Source organism: Amblyomma mixtum, chromosome 9 (genome assembly GCF_055824585.1).
Source record: "Amblyomma mixtum isolate Tamu chromosome 9, ASM5582458v1, whole genome shotgun sequence".
NCBI classification, from domain to species: Eukaryota; Metazoa; Arthropoda; class Arachnida; order Ixodida; family Ixodidae; genus Amblyomma; species Amblyomma mixtum.
This window is the reverse complement of record NC_143020.1, coordinates 96,501,963-96,520,291: the sequence shown is the minus strand read 5'-3', so window position 1 is coordinate 96,520,291 and position 18,329 is coordinate 96,501,963. Positions and strand designations below refer to the sequence as shown.

General features: G+C 44.9%; 1 protein-coding gene across 2 annotated transcripts in view; it reads right to left on the bottom strand.

Moving 5' to 3' along the window:
* The window catches only part of rdgA (retinal degeneration A), a 282,782-nt gene that overhangs the window by 253,431 nt on the left and 11,022 nt on the right, over positions 1 to 18,329 (bottom strand). The gene's annotated exons all lie outside the window — the stretch shown is intronic.

Genomic DNA, 18,329 nt, shown 5'->3' with positions numbered 1-18,329 from the left:
GGTGACCATAAAAACAGCCAGCTCTCTGTCATTACTTACAACTGGTATTCGCTTTTGTGCAGTCAAGCAGCTTCATTCGCTTTCATCTGCGGCTCGTTAGCTTACAGAGCTCGTAAAAGTGAGAAATTTTTTCGCAAAACTTGCACATAATTCATTGACTCGGAGTTCGCAACTGTAATACTATATAATAATAGAACGGCTCTTTTTTGAAGTGCTTTGTAATGAGTCATAATTTAGTCTTTTAATGTCTTGTGTAAATCCGATTCAAAATATTTCGGTACCATGCAAAAAGTTCATAGCAAAGACGTTATGGTCGTCTTTGGTTCGCTTTGAAGTTTCGATGCAAGACCGAGCACTGCTACTGGGATTTCGGTGTAGATAAGAGAGCCCCGAAGGTGTGAGGAGCACAAAGATATTTGTATGAACAACACATAAATATTTAGGCGCTCATATAAACCCCGATCTGAATTGGTCCTTCCATACAGCTCAGGCTACTAACGATGCAAATCGCGTTCTTGGTTACTTTCAACAAACACTACGACAGCATCCAAATAAGTAAAATCCCTTGCTTATTCAACACTTCCTCCTCCCAGGCTAGAATACGTTAGGCACGGTTTGAGACCTACATCAAAATAAGCTTTCTACTAGCCTCGAAGCAGCACTGAATCGCTCTCCAAGATTCATCTTCCCGGCCTGTTCTTATGGTGTTAGTGTCACCGAACTAAAAAGTAATGCTAACCTCACAAGCATAGCTAACTGCCAAAAAATTACCACCCTATCAATTTCGAAATTCTACTATTATCTATTTCTTAAATCAATAATCAGCCTCTTCCACCGCATTTCGAACCGCACAAACCACGAGAAAGCCATTTACCCTCCCCCTGCCCAGATGTCTGCGCATTTGTTATAATTTTTAATTCATATGCCAAGTGAATGGAATGACTTGCCAAACGCCGTAGTGAATTAACTCGACTCATCGTCCTCCAGATCATCCGTAAAAAAAAAAAAAATCACTTGCTGAGTGTTCCACCCGCTAATGTCATACCCCTCCAATGGTGCCTTTGAGGTACTTATAAATGAACAAAAGAAACCGGTGCCTCTTCAGCCCCCCTATACTATATAGAAGCGTGGTTGTAGACCTGCAATGTCGAAATTCGAAAACCAGTACGCAGCCGTTTCAGTAGAGACCATGTAGTTAAAAAAACGAAACAAATACAAAACAAGCTCCTTCGCTCACTAGAACTAATTCGTAGCGTGTCCAAGAGCGAAGCATCAGCAAGCTTGCCTCCGATGACTTCACCGCACCTTATCAAGATACCATGCCTTTCTTGCTATTCACACATATCAAACGCAGCTGTTCGGGGTAGTTCCTTTCACGTGCCGTCTTCGCTTTACAACATTTCCATAAATCACTTCTGCTCCAATCACTCTGTATTGTCTCAGCAGTCAGGAAAGACTACGCGCACAAACGGTATTAAGTTCTGTCGCCCGACGGTACAAGGACCTCCGAATTGTCGTTCGCTTAAAAATTCTTTCTCCAGTTTCTTCTCTCTATAAGCCGCCTGAGAAGCGTGAATATCTTTCGTCACACTTCGTCGCGCCTTTCGAAAGCGAACAGCAGGAAGGCGTACGAGCCACGTTCGTAAATCGCAAAGCGGATGCAGGAATCTAGCTCTCTCGTTGTTTTTTTTTTTTCTTGGGGGGGGGGGGGGGGGGGCGCCCGAGCAACGACTGCGCAGTGTCGATCTTCGCGCGAGGCCTTTGGTTACGAAACACTCGGCTTTCCAACCTTCTTCTACCTACTCTATTGGAATCGTTCATCGCTTTCTCGCCTATGCACTTTTGAAGTTTTTTTTATATTTATTTTATATGCAGAGGATTCGAACAGGGAACCCCTTTCAGTACCTGCCCCTTTCCTCGCTTCTGAAGAGAGGAACGCTGCTTTATGCCGATCGGCTGCATGAAAGTGAATGCCGTGAGGCACCGACTAAATGGGATGTTGAATTCCAGCGATGGATGTCACGGGACAGACTGTTTTCCGAGGTTTTTAATCAACGCTGTCTGGAATTTTAGGCGAGGTGAATACCCCCTGCTCTTAAGTGAAGAGTGATGTGAACAACCCTCTTTTTCTTTTTTTTAGCACACTTTAGTAACTACGCAAAGAAATTGCCACTCTAGTGGACAGTATTTGTGAAGCGAACGCAATGGACGTCTGGGAACGGTTGCAACAGACTTGGAGCTCCTTAGTGTCGGCGGTAATTCAGAGCTGTCGGTTAAAGCACAACGAAAAAATTGATGCCCGAGGAGCTGGCATCGTCAACGAATGAACTTATGTTATCTTTTCTCATGGTCACATGTCCAATACAATATGCTGATCAAGCAGAATACTGTGGGAGCAACAATAGTAATGTCAGTTTTTCAGGCACTAGGAATATATTTTATATCATAACTTCACTATAAAGAATTTTTATTGACTTACTCCTAATTTTGCTTCCCTATACATTCTCAGTGAAGAGCATAGTACGAACTTCGTGCTGGCTGCAATGCTCGTAATGAAAGTAAGATGTATTGCAAACGTTTCCTAAAGGAACTCAATTTGTCGGAGCTGATAGTTTAATTTAACAACTCATTTTAATTGCAAAGCACTAAAAATGAATAGAAAAAAAGTGTAACGCTTAATTTTTTTTGAGAAAGTCTCCCAATTGGTAAACATGTTTCTCTTAAGTTTGTCCATGTCTTCAACCGTGAATCCAATACATCAACCTCAGCATGCAACTGTTCAATTGTATTTAATTTTTTTTCACTGTATGTCATGCTCGTTTTGCTGTCCTTCAGATAATGGACAAGTACGGGACACATCTGCATGCGCCCTTTGCAACATCTTTTTCTGGCACACAGTGTAACATAGTATTGGACGATAGCGCTTTTCCAGGCATGTGACTGCGTTTTCTTGAATTCTATTTGGTGTTGGCTTGGTGTCTGAATGCGCTTCAACCTAGTTCTAGAACCTGCAAAAGTTCAATAAACGTTCACTCGAATGCCTGAGAAACAGGTGCGCATAAAAAATATTATAAGTCTTTATTAGATCACATAATTAACTAGCCATACCTATTCTAGCACCCCTGCAATGACGACACGAGGCGAGCACATGAAAAAATGCATACAAACATTGAGTGATTTTTTAATGGGAGCGTAGAGTTTCACTGTTCATAATTTGTACTGGTCGATTATGTATACAAGTTTTTCAACAAAAAAAAGATGCTCAATCAGCCCTATTTAAATAGCTCATAGTAACAAGTTCTTTAATAGCACACATTAGCAAGCTCTTCAAAAGCTAAAATTAAATACGTTGGCATTCCGGTTTGGTTTCAATGGGATTTAACGTACCAAAACGACTCAGGCTATGAGGGACGTCGTAGTGAAGGGCTCCGGAAATTTCGACCACCTGGGGTTTTTAACCTGCACTGACGTCGCACGCTACACGGGCCTATAGAATTTCGCCTCTATCGAAAACGTTGACATTTTACGACCATTTTTGTTTGAGTATACGTTACTAAACACATCTAACTTGGGATAACTGCTGCCAGCATCGACAGCTTGCTCTAATAAATACTGGACACCGTTAACCGTGTGGCAACCCTTAGAAGGTTTGGTTTGGTTTATTGGGTTTTAACGTCTTGAAGCAACTAGGGCTATGAGGGACGCCGTAGTGAAGGGCTCCGGAAATTTCAACCACTTGGGGTTCTTTAACGCCTTTAGAAGGGGTCAACATTATTTTATTCCTAAAGAACAAAGCCCGTTTTGTTTTCGTACAACTAGCAAATACAGCGATGGTTTTAAGGTTGATGAATTTACTACGAAAACTAAACTGTTCAGAATGCGTCTCTTTCGAAAGAGACTTAGGGACTGGAATAGATTACCTAATTGTGTTGTATTGGTCCCAACTAATGACGCTTTCTTTTCAGTGTCGTGAAAGCTCAAGTAAAAATAATTTTTTTGCTTGTCTCTTGTCTTGAATACTTTTTTACTCTTCCTAGGGGCAGAAGTGTCAGAAATTTGCATTCTTCATTTTCAAATCTGCTCACTGCATTGCCTTCGGTGCTACGGACTTCTTTATGAATCAGTAAACAAATAAACGTGACGCAAACCTTTCATCAAGTGCTTTTCTTTCCAACTTGGAGCAATCAGCCTCGTCTGAATGACAAGCAACAAAAGTGGATAAGCCTGAGAAGCCCAAGAAGACATTAAGACAAGATGGAAAGTAAGAACCAGGCGGAAAGACTTGCGTCCTGTTTGTGCTAAGTGTTGCGTCTTCTGGTCGCAACACTTAACACTCGACGCTTTTCCGCCTTAAAAAACAAAAACAAAATTGTCGCAGCACTCGGCTGGCGCCAACCACTTTGTTGCTGCGTGGTCGCTCTTCTTTTCCAAGCCTCCATCCTTCCATTACTCCTGACGCCTTTAATGCAAGGCGCACTCCGAAGGGGCAACCCGAATGCATTAACAGCTTTGCAGGGAGTGGTGAAAAAAATGCAAATAAATAAATAAATAATTGACGCCGAAAGAAAAAAAACACACACACTCAGAGGTAAAAACTCCACTGGAAGAGCTAAGTACCGGAGCTGCGCCTGATGCCACTACACTTGACACAGCACAGAACAGCGAGAAGTTTACTGTACAAACAAAAATAAAACAATAACAAATTGCTTCTACGTGCTACAGTAATCCACTTTTTGTTTTTTGTTTTTTTGGCGCGTTGAAAATTCTGAGGGGAATTTTGAGGAAAATGAGAATTGGGGATTCGAAGAAGGGGGATTAGAGAACGTAAGGAAACTGGGAGTTTGTGTAAACGGATAAATGAAGTTAGGCATTTAAAAATTAATAAAATGGCAAACAAATATTTATCCGGCCTTCTCCTAGGCTTCTTTTCCCTTTCTATTCCCTCTCCTTTTTTCCTCACTTCCAAATGCCACAGCGTGTTAGGGATAACAGAATTAGAATTCCTGGAAACAGGGTGAGCTTTGTTTTTCACGGGAATGCACTCAGGCTTGCTCTCTGACTGCCCGCTCCACGGATTCGCACGCATATATTCGCGCATAAGGCGCGAAGGCAAGTGATTCCAATATAGGGGAAGCCTCAGCCAATGCCCGCCTGCGACATGAAAACTGTCCGTCTTTTTCTGTACGCTAAGTAGATTTCTCCCCCTTGTATCGGCGCTCACAGGGCCAACAGCATCAGTACGGAAGGAAAGAAAGAGAGAAAGGAAGAGAAAAAGGAACAAAGAAGAGACAGGAAGAAGGAGTGAAAGAAGAAGGAAAGAAAGAAAAAAAGGAAGGAAGAAGGCCAGAAAGAAAGGAAGAAAAAGGAAAGAGAGAAAGAAAACGAAGACAGGAATAAAAAGAAAAAGAAAGAAAGAAAGAGAGAGGGAGAGAACAAAAAATAGAAGGAAAGAAAGAAGGAAGGAAATAACAAAAGAAAAAAAGAAAGAAAGAAAGAAAGGAAGAAAGAAAGAAAGGAAGAAAGAAGAAAGAAAGGAAGAAAGAAAGAAAGAAAGGAAGGAAGAAAGAAAAATTTCCTTACTTTATGCGATGGCTTCACCCTAAGTTACGTTGTGGCAATTGTAATCGCAGTAGCAGTTACAGAACTAGCAGTGTCTGTGGTCGTAGTTGTGAAAACTAGAATAGCGTAATAATTAGTAGGATCCGAAGTGTCAGTAATGTTACCAGTAGTAGCAGTGTACAACTAGCGGTATTAGCAGTGGTAGTACAGTAAAAGTAGTGATCCTACCACTACTACCTGGAAAAATAAATGATGTGATTATGAAATAAATGAAAGTGGAAACTGCAATTTATCGCCAGCTTCAAAAGGGATTTTGGGCTGAGCTAAAGATACGTGGACACTTTTTTTTACTGCAGTACATTTTGGGACTCATCGCTCAAACTCTTGCTGTGACATCTTTGCACCGAAGGAATCAAAAAAATTTAAAGTTTATTTTCGCCAAATAGCACCCAGCTGGATGGTCACGCGGTCCGACGAAGCTAACGTAGTAGTCAGGTTGGGAATATCTCATTGCATACATTTCGACCAAAGCAGGGTGCAATAGAAAATGGCTTGCAATATTACGGCAAGCCCTGTTGCAAAACCACGCTGATTGAGTTTGCAACCATCATCCTGCTCTTCTTTACGGCGTTCAAAATTCAAACAAATGTCCACAGGCCAAGTCCTCAGTTCGTCAACCCCATTCCCATCGCCATCGTCGCATTGCAGTTTTCGTACGGACCTTGACCCGCAAGTTTCGGCAACTCGTGAGGTCTGCGGCGGCTGCGATAAACACTTTATTGCTCTGCATGTCATGCAGATGAAATGGGCAACGCGTAAAATCGAACACGCTGCCAGCTATTTGTCCGGCAGTTTCTGGCAGCCCGTAAAGGGAACGGCGAGGTTGCCGTTAAGCCAGCCTGAAGTTATGACTGCTTGATGTACGATCGCTCAGAGGCGCAAGGGAAACATGCGGATAGCATCAACAGGTTGTTCACTCGAATCAAGGAAGATGGGGCGAAGATTGATGGGAGTGTAATATTTTAATATTCCGAATATTGATTACATTATCTAACTCTGACATTCACACTCGGGGATTACCTGATGCAGAGCACTGCGTTTGCTTCGCTACAATTGGCGTTTTGTCTACATGTTCGACCGCAATACATTTTTCGAAGGCCCCGTGATTGGTGTGAGGCGCTTACCAGCGCTGATTTGAAGTGTTCACAGGGACATGGAAATATTTTACCTAATCTGGCGACATAAATGTAATTTTTCTTTGGCGCATACATGAAAACTGCATGACATGTACGGAGCCTCTACAGACGATAGGGTAAGGAAAAGTCGAAATTGACACGTGGTCTGTATCGCATGACATCATCCTCATCATTTATAAATCATGAGGATACAAGACATCAAAAACATTTAGAAAGCGTAGGTACTTTGCGTACCTTTTTCATATCACATTAGATACTCCATGTTCACACGATACCATATACGCGTTCTTTACGAAACATTTCAATGCGGACTGCCCGTAAAGCGAACGCGGAAGTCTTATAGTAACGGCAGACGACACCGACGCTGACGGCACCTGCCCTCTACAAAGCCCCACACCCAACAGCCGCTATAAAGCCAAAAGAAGTTGAACACGGCGCAGATTTTCCGCCTTCGCGAACACGCTCACGTATTGCCTCGAGGTGTGCGCGTAGTCGCGCGTCGCGACATTGGAAATCGATCAACGCTCCTCCCCTCTTGCTCACCGACGCTGTAGTGGTGGTGGGCCCGAGGGCAGGTGGAGGCGGTTCTGCACCTTTACCGCATGTCTCCGTGCAAAGGCAATACGCGGCAAAGGCACTAAGCGGCAAAGGCACTACGCGGGAAAGGCACTATGCTGTATGGGCACTACGCTGTAAGGGCACTGCACGGCAAAGGCACTACGCAGCAAAGGCACTACACGGCAAAGACGCTACGCGGCAAAGGCGCTGTGCTGCAAAGGCGCTGTGCTGCATAGGCGCTATGCTGCAAAGGTATTAAGCGCCATAGGCGCTATGCTGCAAAGGCGCTATGCTGCAAAGGCACTACGCGCCATAGGCGCTATGCTGCAAAGGCGCTATGCTGCAAAGGTACTACGCGCCATAGGCGCTATGCTGCAAAGGCGCTATGCTGCAAAGGCGCTATGCTGCACAAGCGCTATGTTGCATAGGCGCTATGCTACAAAAGCACTACGCGCCATAGGCGCTATGCTGCAAAGGTACTACGCGCCATAGGCGCTATGCTGCAAAGGCGCTATGCTGCAAAGGTACTACGCGCCATACGCGCTATGCTGCAAAGGCGCTATGCTGCACAAGCGCTATGTTGCATAGGAACTATGCTACAAAAGCACTACGCGCCATAGGCGCTATGCTACAAAGGTACTACGCGCCATAGGCGCTATGCTGCAAAGGTACTACGCGCCATAGGCGCTATGCTGCAAAGGCGCTATGCTGCAAAAGCGCTATGCTGCAAAGGCACTGCGCTGCAAAGGCACTACACGAAGTTCACGTTCCACACCTGACGAGTTCTCGTACTGTCCGCTTGCACTGAATACGGGCCTATAGGCTGTGCATGAGAGACAAACACGGCCGCGTCCTCGTTCGTCCGCGCGTGGTGTTGCCTGATAACCGTCCTACCGCGCCTCAGTTCACCTCGTGTTTCGGACAGAGAGGAGAAAACGGGAGTGCTGCGCGGAATGTCTCATCTATTGTTTTGGGAAGTGGAGTCAAAGAGCGGCAGAAGTAACTGGCAGCTGCAGAAAGGGTGTAGACGAAAGAGACAAAGGGAGGCTTGAAAAAATGAAAGGCATAAAAGGTTAGCTAGAAGGGCGTTTCTGGTTTGATACTCTGTATTGAGGCGGAATGAAAGAAGGAATATGAAGTAGAAAAAAAAGAGAGGAGTTAGAAGTGAAAGATGTTGAATGAGGAGGTATTTGAGGCAAACCGTTTAACGAATGGGGACAGATTTCTACGAGCTGGCAAGCAACAGCTTACAAAATAAGCGCAAAGGGAAACGAGGACGTTCACCAGGACTGTACCTGCTTGGCAACAGCAGCGACAGTGCAGGCGCAAACTGTGATGGAAACAATGTAAGTAGTACGAGTAGTCGCCACAGTCTGTAATCATGAGATTTATTGGCGTTTTTACAAAACATCATTTACCCTTCCTGTTAACTCAAGCATTTACCAGTGAAAGGTAGATATCGGAAGGTGTAAACTCATTAGAAAGGAAATTTGGTCACGAAGAGCCGGGATGACATTATACTATAAGTTTTATCATGATGTTTTTTTATCGAGAGGCGAAGTTCATTTATACTAAGTCAACCGAGAGCATGGGGGGCTAAAATTTATTTTTTTAATATATATTTTAGAGAAGTCACATATTGCAAAGTGGCCTTTGACCCTGCGGGAATGAGAAAAATCACTTTGTGGCTATTAACTTCTTCAGCTTGTTTTAGTCTATATAAATACGCTCGTCCGGTCAGTGCAATTCACATTCCGATAAGCGATCGTATTTCCGCTCCTACTTGGGTATCTAGCGAGCAAGGAAACTTCATTTTTTTCCAGCTTAGCATTAATCACCTGCATTATCTATGCTTCATTTCGAGCCGTAGGAACATTACGAGAAGATGATGAGGTTGTCGCACATGACAATGAAAAACAAATAATGCCTTTATTTTAATTATTACATCTCTCAGAGCTGAACCTGGGCTTGAAGACGAGAAAATAAAAGGATAGGTGACGAAATATGCTCATCCGCTATGAGTGTGTTCTGTATCGAACATATTCTGTTCCTAGTATTTGTTGAGTATGGGGATATGCATATATAACAAGTGGCATGAAAACGAACAATTGAGAAGCAGCTAGAGAGGAAAAAAAATCTGAGAGAAATCTTTGAATCTCATTCCTTTATCTCTTTTGTTTCCGAACTATCCACAACATCAAAGACCACCACTTTCTTTCTTTAAAGAACCCACAGCATTTGAAGCAGCGCTGAACTTTGAACAGGAACGTTCCTTGAAGTTACGTGATCAGGATGGGTCCCTTTTTTCGTCGCTAACAGCTTTGTAGATTTTTTGTTTAATCGCGCACACTGCCAAGTAGCACAAGCACACACGCCACGACTATCGCCCTGTCTTAAACCAACCACCTCTGCCAGGGTAGAATGTCTTTCTCGGTGATAGTGCAATAGTCAGACATCGCGTGAACTGCCCTTGTCTAAGTCTAGACGGCCGCATGCAGACATTGCGCGTCGGTATATTGAGCCTTCTCAGACAGCACTGGCGTAATGGCGGGCATTCCAATTCGACGCTCGCCTCTGGGGATGCTTTCGGAGCTATTTCGCCACAGCACACCTAACCAGTCACCAGTCGACTCTTCTATCCTACATCAGTCACTGTCTCGCATTCAGAATGAGGACGTTCTAGCTTGAACCACAATTTTGAGCTTGTGCTGTCAAAGATGCCTAAGTTATCTGAGAACATGCATTCATAAGCCTTCTTTGACTGAAAGTAAAAGTTTGCGTTTTTAGGAATCTTTGAGGCAATCACTCTTTAAGGCTTGCTGTTGCTGCTACTAAAATCAGCTTGCTTTCAAGCGTTAAGGAGGGCAAAATTAACGGTGACAGTTGCGTACAACACGTATGCGGAGCTCGTACAGCACCGGGGAGGTAAGCGTTGCATCGTAAAGGAGGTTGACTCACTTGTACACCTGCTCTGCCATCCTCGGAGCAACTGGAAGGCACACGGCGACAGTTTCGCGAGCACTGCACACAACTCTTTGAAGATAACATCGCAGCTATGTGCGCGCTAGACGAGCGCATTTGAGATCCTCTGCAGGTTTAGCGCATCAACGTAGCGGCAATTTCACCGCGTTCCTTTCAAGTCTCGCATTTTCGCTTTGCCGAACGCAATGAAAGGTCAATAGGTCTCCGTTTCCCGATACGCAAAGTCGTTCCCATGGCAGCACTGGCAATTGCGCCCCGTTCGCTTTTGTTTGTAGACGCGATCGCACGCTCGTTCAGTCCCAAACGAGCGGGTCTCCCTGCATCTTGTTGGAAAACCAATTTTTGCCTCCACCAGAGTCGACAGCGCAAAACGTTCTGGAAAGAGCGGTGAACCGACCAAATGTATTTCATTATAACGCGAGTTTTGTTGTACAGAAAAATGTGTTATAATGTAACGTTCATGGCAATTTTGTGAATATGCCTTGCTCAGCAGTCCTTAGACAACATGGTTCGTTTTCGAGCCGTACAGTAAAGCCCATACAATGCGCCCGAAATCAAAAACCCGGCCGCGGCGGCCGCGTTTCGGTGGAAGCAAAACGCAAAAGGCGCTCGTGTTCTGTGCGATGTCAGCGCACGCCAAAGAACTCCAGGTGGTCTAAATTATTCCGGAGCCCTCCACTACTGTGTCCCTCGTAGCCTGTGTTGGTTCTTGGCGTTAAACCACCAATTTATGTATTTATTTACTTTTCCAAAGGCAGGATGAGGACTCTCGTCACCCCTCACAAATTTAGAGCTTAAAGGGTGCCAAAAGTGGTTCCCTAGCGGCTGAAAACGAAACTATGCGACCCGAAGACATTTACCAAAGGCTATACACTAGCCTGCAGACAGCTTCAAGCGTTATCAGGCTGATGTTACAATAAGCGTGTAGTCGTTATTCTCGCTTGCGCACACATCTTCATTACTACACTGCATCTGGAACTCCATTTCATCTGGGGAAACGTTTACGCGATCTGTAACAGCGAACATTTCATACTGAACTACTGCAGAATTTAGTTGACATTAAGGCTCTTTCTACAGACAGCATGGGGTAGCCCCAAGCACTACGAAAAAGAGCGATGGCGAAGCGCAGGCCGAAATTTATTTCCTTTCACCGGAGACCCCGAAAATTACCACCGAACTTCATCTTACCTAACTGACATGACTTTATTCTCAGCTACCAGATATAATTCTTCGCTAACAAGTTAGTGCAACATAGGACAAACACAACAGAAGTAGACAGGGCGACGCACCTCGTCTTAAGCGCGTCGTCCTGTCTACCTTTCTCGTGTTATGCGCTATCTTGTTGCCGAAGAAAATGTACCAGCTAGCCCAACAGCAAGCTTAAATGATTACCACATATAACTCGCGACAGGGAATAGAAGACACAGCTTATTTGACACCTCCGTAGTGTCTGCTCCTGCCCCTAGCTTAGCGTTGTCATCTTCCTGTGTTCCAAGCACATTCCCTATACGCAACATGTAAGAGCCTCTCCCTCAATGATCCTCTCCTAAAGCTGTTTTTCTTCTCATTGTTTTAATAACAGATTCGGTGTCGAAGCGCAAATCGCGGGCAACATCTATTTGGGAAAGACCACGAAGTCCAGACAGTTAATCGATCCGTTAATGACGGCGATGCGTCCACAAACAGCCGTTCGGCAGCTTGCGCTTCAAAAGTAGCGGTGTTTTGGCTCGGCCTTAAGTTCATTTCGGTTGTTTAAAGACAGACCGACGCTGCCGACGTCTCAGGCAAACACAAAGAAGCCAGAGCTGCAGCGCTATATGTTCAGGACAGACATAGCAATATTGTCTAAATCCCGTCGATGAAAGCACTGGGTGCATGTACCCTGGAGGCTCCCGCGTTGCAGCTGAACGCTCCGAACATCTTCGAATTCCTCCGAACGTTTTCCAGTGCCCCGTATTCTCGGAACGTGTTTAAATGCCTCAAAATCCCCCCAACTGTGGCAAATGCTTGATAACAGAAAAAAAGGATTTTCGAATAAAACACCCAATCCACTTAGGTTTGCACAGTCTTCCTGGGAAGTCGACGTTGTCATGTCGTAACTTGAACAAAAATGTTTAGCATTTTAAGCAACGCTGTGTAATGGAACAAATACAGCATATCAGAACCCAATGAAAGTGCTCTTGAAACCTCAGAGCACCTGAAACAGGAGGAAGTAAAAGGGAAAGCATTTCATTGGAAAACGCAGCAACATTTCCCGTGTATACGCGCTTAAACGGTACCGTCTTTTCACAAAGTAACCGGGCTATAGGGTTTGCTTCTCACTCCTATAATGGAGCCCTTATGTCTTCCCTAAATATCGAAATGTCTTGAAAGGTCAGTGCAAAAGTTCTCCTTACCTCGCAGAGATTTACGTACACCTTCGGGAACGAAACAAGCGATGCATTATACGACTGAGAAGCCAACCTACTGCCTGGTTACATAAGGCAAATACTACACGCAAGAAACCCGGCAGTGTACTCCGACGGCCCATTATTGTACCCGCTCCCTGCGTAGGACGGTGCTGTATCCAGATACTCGGAGCATTGCTGAAGACACTCTACTGAAGTAGTGTGTGGGAGTATTCCATTCCCATTCGCTATTGACGAAACAAGGACCGAATATTTCGTCGAAGTGCTTCTCTTTGTAACGACGGGTACGCGTCCCACGTCTTCGGCGAGACAATCAATGCCCTGCCACTTTGTGTTCCGTGTTTCAATGCCACTCGTGTTTTCGAAGGGATTCTGTCAGGACAAACCTATTTTTACAACCGCTTTGCAGCGGTAGGGTGTGATGAGGCGTTACCATAATAGCTACCACCATGTAGAAGACATACAGTTTCTTACTATTACCTAGAGGGAAAGCTGGCAGCCCGTCTATGGGAGTTTGCATGGCGACCCCTCGAGACCACTTCAGCCACCATGGGCGCTCAAAGCATCATGGGGCGGTGAGCTACTTGTTGCGGAACTGCAACTTTTGGCCAAAAAATAATCAAGAAATTAAGCTGTTTGATAACTACAAACGTCCTAACATTGAAAATCTTGTTTAATGATTGCAACAAACGAGCAGAAAAGCATTTAAGTGCAAAGTTTGCCCAAAATTAGAGACGACTCGCTCTCCTATTGGCCTAGTAATGAACACTATAAAAACTAATATTTCGTACTTAACAGGCGCACTTTTAAAAGTAAATATGTTTTCAAGAAAGATGTTGTTGCGTAAATACTATAAGAGGTTTTTTTAATGGCATTTCAGAAAAGTGAAACCTTTTATTGGCGTCGTGTGTCGTCGCGTTTTCACTGCTATGGGTTTTGCCCACTGCGTTCGCGCGAAAGTCGTCTGCGCACACACGAACAGCGTTTTCGGAATGAAAACTTTTAGTAGTGCCACTCCATGTTCCCGAAAAATTACGACTGTGCCGCAACAAGTAGCTCACCGCCCCATGATGCTTTGGGCGTCCATGGTGGCTGAAGTGCAGCGCCGCCAGCTTTCCCTCTAGGCAATAGTAAGAAACTCGATGGTAGAAGATAGCGAGAAAGTGGACGTGGTATGAGCGGCCGCGAGGACGCTGCACTCTCTACGATGAATTTGTTAACTCTGTGTAATTCGTTCTGGAAAAATGATAGGTGTAAGGCTAAGGGATCGGAAGCGGGCGGAGTGGGTGAGGGGACAGAAGCGGGTTAATGACATCCTGGTTGAAATCAAGAGGAAGAAATGGGCTTGGGCAGGGCATGTAATGCGAAGGCAAGATGACCGCTAGTCCTTAACGGTAACGGAATGGATTCCAAGAGAAGGCAAGCGTAGCAAGGGGGCGGCAGAAAGTTAGGTGGGCGGAGGAGACGAAGGAGTTTTCAGGGGTACGGTGGCCGCAACTGGCAAAGGAGAGGGTTAATTGTAGAGACATGGTAGAGGCCTTTGCCCTGCAGTGGGCGTAGTCAGGCTGATGATGATGATGAATTCACTCTGGACGACATTTAATAAACTGGTACCGCACGACACGAGAAATGCAGTTATTATAGGCATCGGGCCCAACCGTAGCTCCAAACACTCAACCGCAGACTGTTGATGCTTTTGTTGTTGTCAGGAAACCTACACGGACCTCAATGGAAGGTCTTTACAAGTCGCCTAGAATGTCTGGACCACGGCGCCGTGTCTACGAGGCGGCGCAGCCTTCTATTTGAACAAAATTGGGCCTCGTTCACACACACGCATGACACAGTAGCTCAATCGGCGATATAGGACAGTTTTCAAATTTTTCAACAAGGTCATTTGAGGAGAGGCTGGCAGCTGACAGCGACGCCGGCCACTGCTTTTCAAAGTGGGGAGAAACTGTTGTAGATGTGACGACTTAGTAGAAAAGAAAACACAGCTTGGCGACACAATATAAGCATCATACGGAACGCATTCCGCTCCCCAGTAAGATTAACTGTAAATGAACTACAAACATTAAGCACTAAGTTCTCCCTGGCTTTTCTGTTATTTTTGAAACGTGGACGAGTGCGCTGCGAAAGTGTAAAGGATGTGTGTTTCTGTGCGACCAATAAATTAACATGCCGCAGTACATGAACGAATTCCAATCTTTTGTTTCAATAAAACTAAACATTTTCTTTATGATACACGGAGAAAAATCTTCACATTCAACTGGTCCAGACACCGGGTCAATTTTCGGCACGGCGGTTTGTCATCCTCTAATTGACGTTAGGTCTCCTGGTTTGGACCTGCTATTGTCCTATAAAAAACTTCATGGGAACACTCATGTCTTGCCAGAAAGACTACAAAAGGACCATAAATCGAAACGCAAATAAAAGAATAGCTCATTTTTGGATGTGTTTACATATGGCCGGCTCTGTTTATATGGAAGATCACATTTTTTACTGCAAACTAACACGAATACCGAGAAGGCGGGAATAGCGGTCGCACAGGTCTGTCCACGCGTTTGCTCATTCTTCAATATATTTGTTTAACTACCAGTAGTAGTATTAGGTAACTTGTTTTCCAACAGATACAGGATTGGATTCAGCCCATCCGCCTAGACGACGGCCTTGAGTCCTTGGACCCGGGCGGCATTTTCGGCCCGTCGAACAATTATCAGCAGAGTCTGAAAGCCTGGGCTGTGCATTAGGCTCTCCCAAAGATCCTCTGTCCTAATTTCTTCGCGTATGTCGTACGTTCTAGGACATGTCCAACAATGTGTAAGAGATCTGCCCTACTCTGACATAACCGACATCTATCTGAGAATTGTCCCGGGTGCCACTGGCTGAGTCAAGCTGGGTTCGGATAAGTGCTCGTTTGTAATCGTCTCAAGAGGTTTTCCTTATTCCTATTTAATTTCGTATCTGCCGGCGCGTATTCTACCCTGCTGAGCCGATACCTCTGCGTAATCTCCCTGCAGCTAACTAGCCTATCTCTACCGAGGGTGAACTGAGGGTTTGAGCCTATAGAGAGTAAGACCGCGGGAAAGGAAGCCCATGATGAGCTTACGCACAAATTCCGTACGTTTCCTTTTTTTGTCCTCCCTAAATCAGTCGTACACCGTAATTTACCGTCAGGAATAAAATCATTGTTTTAAACTAACAACGACCAAAGATACGAGATTTTCCAGCCACGCTAACGTGCTAAGTGTATACAAACGACCCTTCCAAGGTGTCGAAAAGAGAAATATATGGCCGAAAAAAAAAAAACGAACTTGTGGTCACCCGGCGTGCACTTAGCGGTGTAGCGACGAGGTAAGAATTAAGGAGGTAGAAAATAAAAAGACAAAGAAGGATAGAATGAGCGAGAGAGAGAAAGAAAGAAGAGCTGCGGTTCCTTTCCGCGTTCGGAATAGCGGGGCCCGGTGAGGGTCATCGAATTAGGAGCAGGGCACGGCCACCCCGTGTTTGCTCAGCTCTCAAGCGGGGCAGCTGTTATTAGCCGAAGCCTGGCCTAGATAAGGGACCAGCCGAAAATTACAGCCAATATGGGGAAGATAAGACAAGGGCACTCTGTGACGTCGTAAACAGAGGTTTTGACACAAGCTGAAGTTTGCCAAATGAAAAAAAGAACACGAAAACGTTGGAGGCCATGATAAAAAAATAAAAACGAACACAGTGCGCTGAGACGTAGGTGGTTGGGGAATATTATGCGGCTGGCCTTTGAAGGCCCAAAGTCCCACATCTAGAGATTTTGTTTAGATTGAAAAGCTGAATTCGCAGAAAGCAGAAGACTGAAACATTTGAAGTTGCAGTGCATTTCTGGCAGCGTATCCAAAAGGGAACGAGACAGTAGATAGAAGTGTCTGCTATTTGAAGGGCTTGGACTAATTGTTGGTAATATTATTGAGCACAGAGAGCGGACAAAAATTCTTTCACCGAAAGACTCTTTTTTGCCCATAAGACAACTGCTGGTGCACGTGTCAATCTTCGTTTTGCCGACAACTTCGGCTTATGAAGGATCTAAGTTGTAGCGAAAGTGGGAGCATATCAGCGACTTGTACTGAATCTACAGTACAGTCCATACTTAAAGGAAACACATGACTTGTATCGTAACTGCAGCAAATATTATCAGGAAAAAGTGCCAAACATGTTGCGTAACGTATGAAGGCAAAGCAGAAAAAAAAGCTACTACGGCCACCCACAAGATGTGAGCCCTCATCAATGCTGACATATTAATCAGCTGTTCCCTTTAAATGTGCATCCCACTGTCTACACATTCTGAAGAGTGGGTGCCTTCTGTTCGGACTTACTACTCGTGGCATGCTCATGCTCGAGAGTGCTGTGATAAGCAAGCAGAGGAAAAAAAAGTCTTCAATTTATTGTTAATCCTTGCATCAGCGCCATTCACACTTATCCGTACCTGTACAGGACATTAGCGACCGCAGCGCCAATTTTTTTTAAATCTAGAACGATTATTTACGTAGCTTTTAGTTTCATTTTGCGAGTATAAATTATCGTCCCTATATACACCCGTGCTCTCCTTCTGTCTTTCTACACAATGTACCGGTCTAAACAATGAGGCGATGGAATTCAGCTTCCATTCATTTCGCCGACAGGTGATGCAACACAGACCTCCCTGAATACTTCGACAATGAGTTCGCGGTTCCTGCTTCACAGACATCGATGTATTATTACTATTGGCTCTCGTTATAATTTTACCACGACAGAGGACATTAAAGCAACTGTCCGCTCTTAGCCGGAGTTCATTACGGCGAGCTTGCTGTCATGTATCTGATATACTACGCTTCATTTTTGATATATATGGACAGTTTGTACATGCACAAACTGCAGCAATGAATTCTGTGTCGGAGACGACGTGTTAGTCTGCAAAAAAAAAAAAAACATCAGCGTCGCGACAAGCCAACTACGTTAAACGATGAGCTCTGGGGAGCGAGAAGGCGTTGTCCATGATTTTCATTCACAAAAGGAAGGTCTCATTAACGTCGACGAAGCGCTAATATGAGACATGATCGTCGTCCACCACACCTCTATTTTTTGGGATAAATTTCAGCGGAAGCTCGAGGGGTAGGTGCTGAGATGCGTTCTGAACCAAGGTTGCGAACAGAAATTAGGCTGAGCAAATGTCAGCGTTAATAACCTACTTTAATTTGTAACTACATGCGGTACTAGTGGTCGCTGCTTCATGAGGGTAAAGCCCCCACAATACTCCATAAACGCCGAGAGTTGAGCTACAGAACCACAAAAGGAGCTGCAATGGGGTACAGCGTCGCTTCCCCGAGCGTCGGAAGATAGCCAGGGAAATGACATTACTTGGTTTGGTTTGGTTTATGGGGTTTAACGTCCCAAAGCGACTCAGGCTATGGAGACGCCGTAGTGAAGGGCTCCGGAAATTTCGACCACCTGGGGTTCTTTAACGTGCACTGACATCGCACAGTACACGGGCCTCTAGAATTTCTCCTCAAAAAAAATTCTAGCCGCTGCGGCCGGGATCGAACCCGCGTCTTTTGGGTCAGCAGCCGAGCACCATAACCGCTGAACCACCGCGGCGCTACATTACTTGGTACAC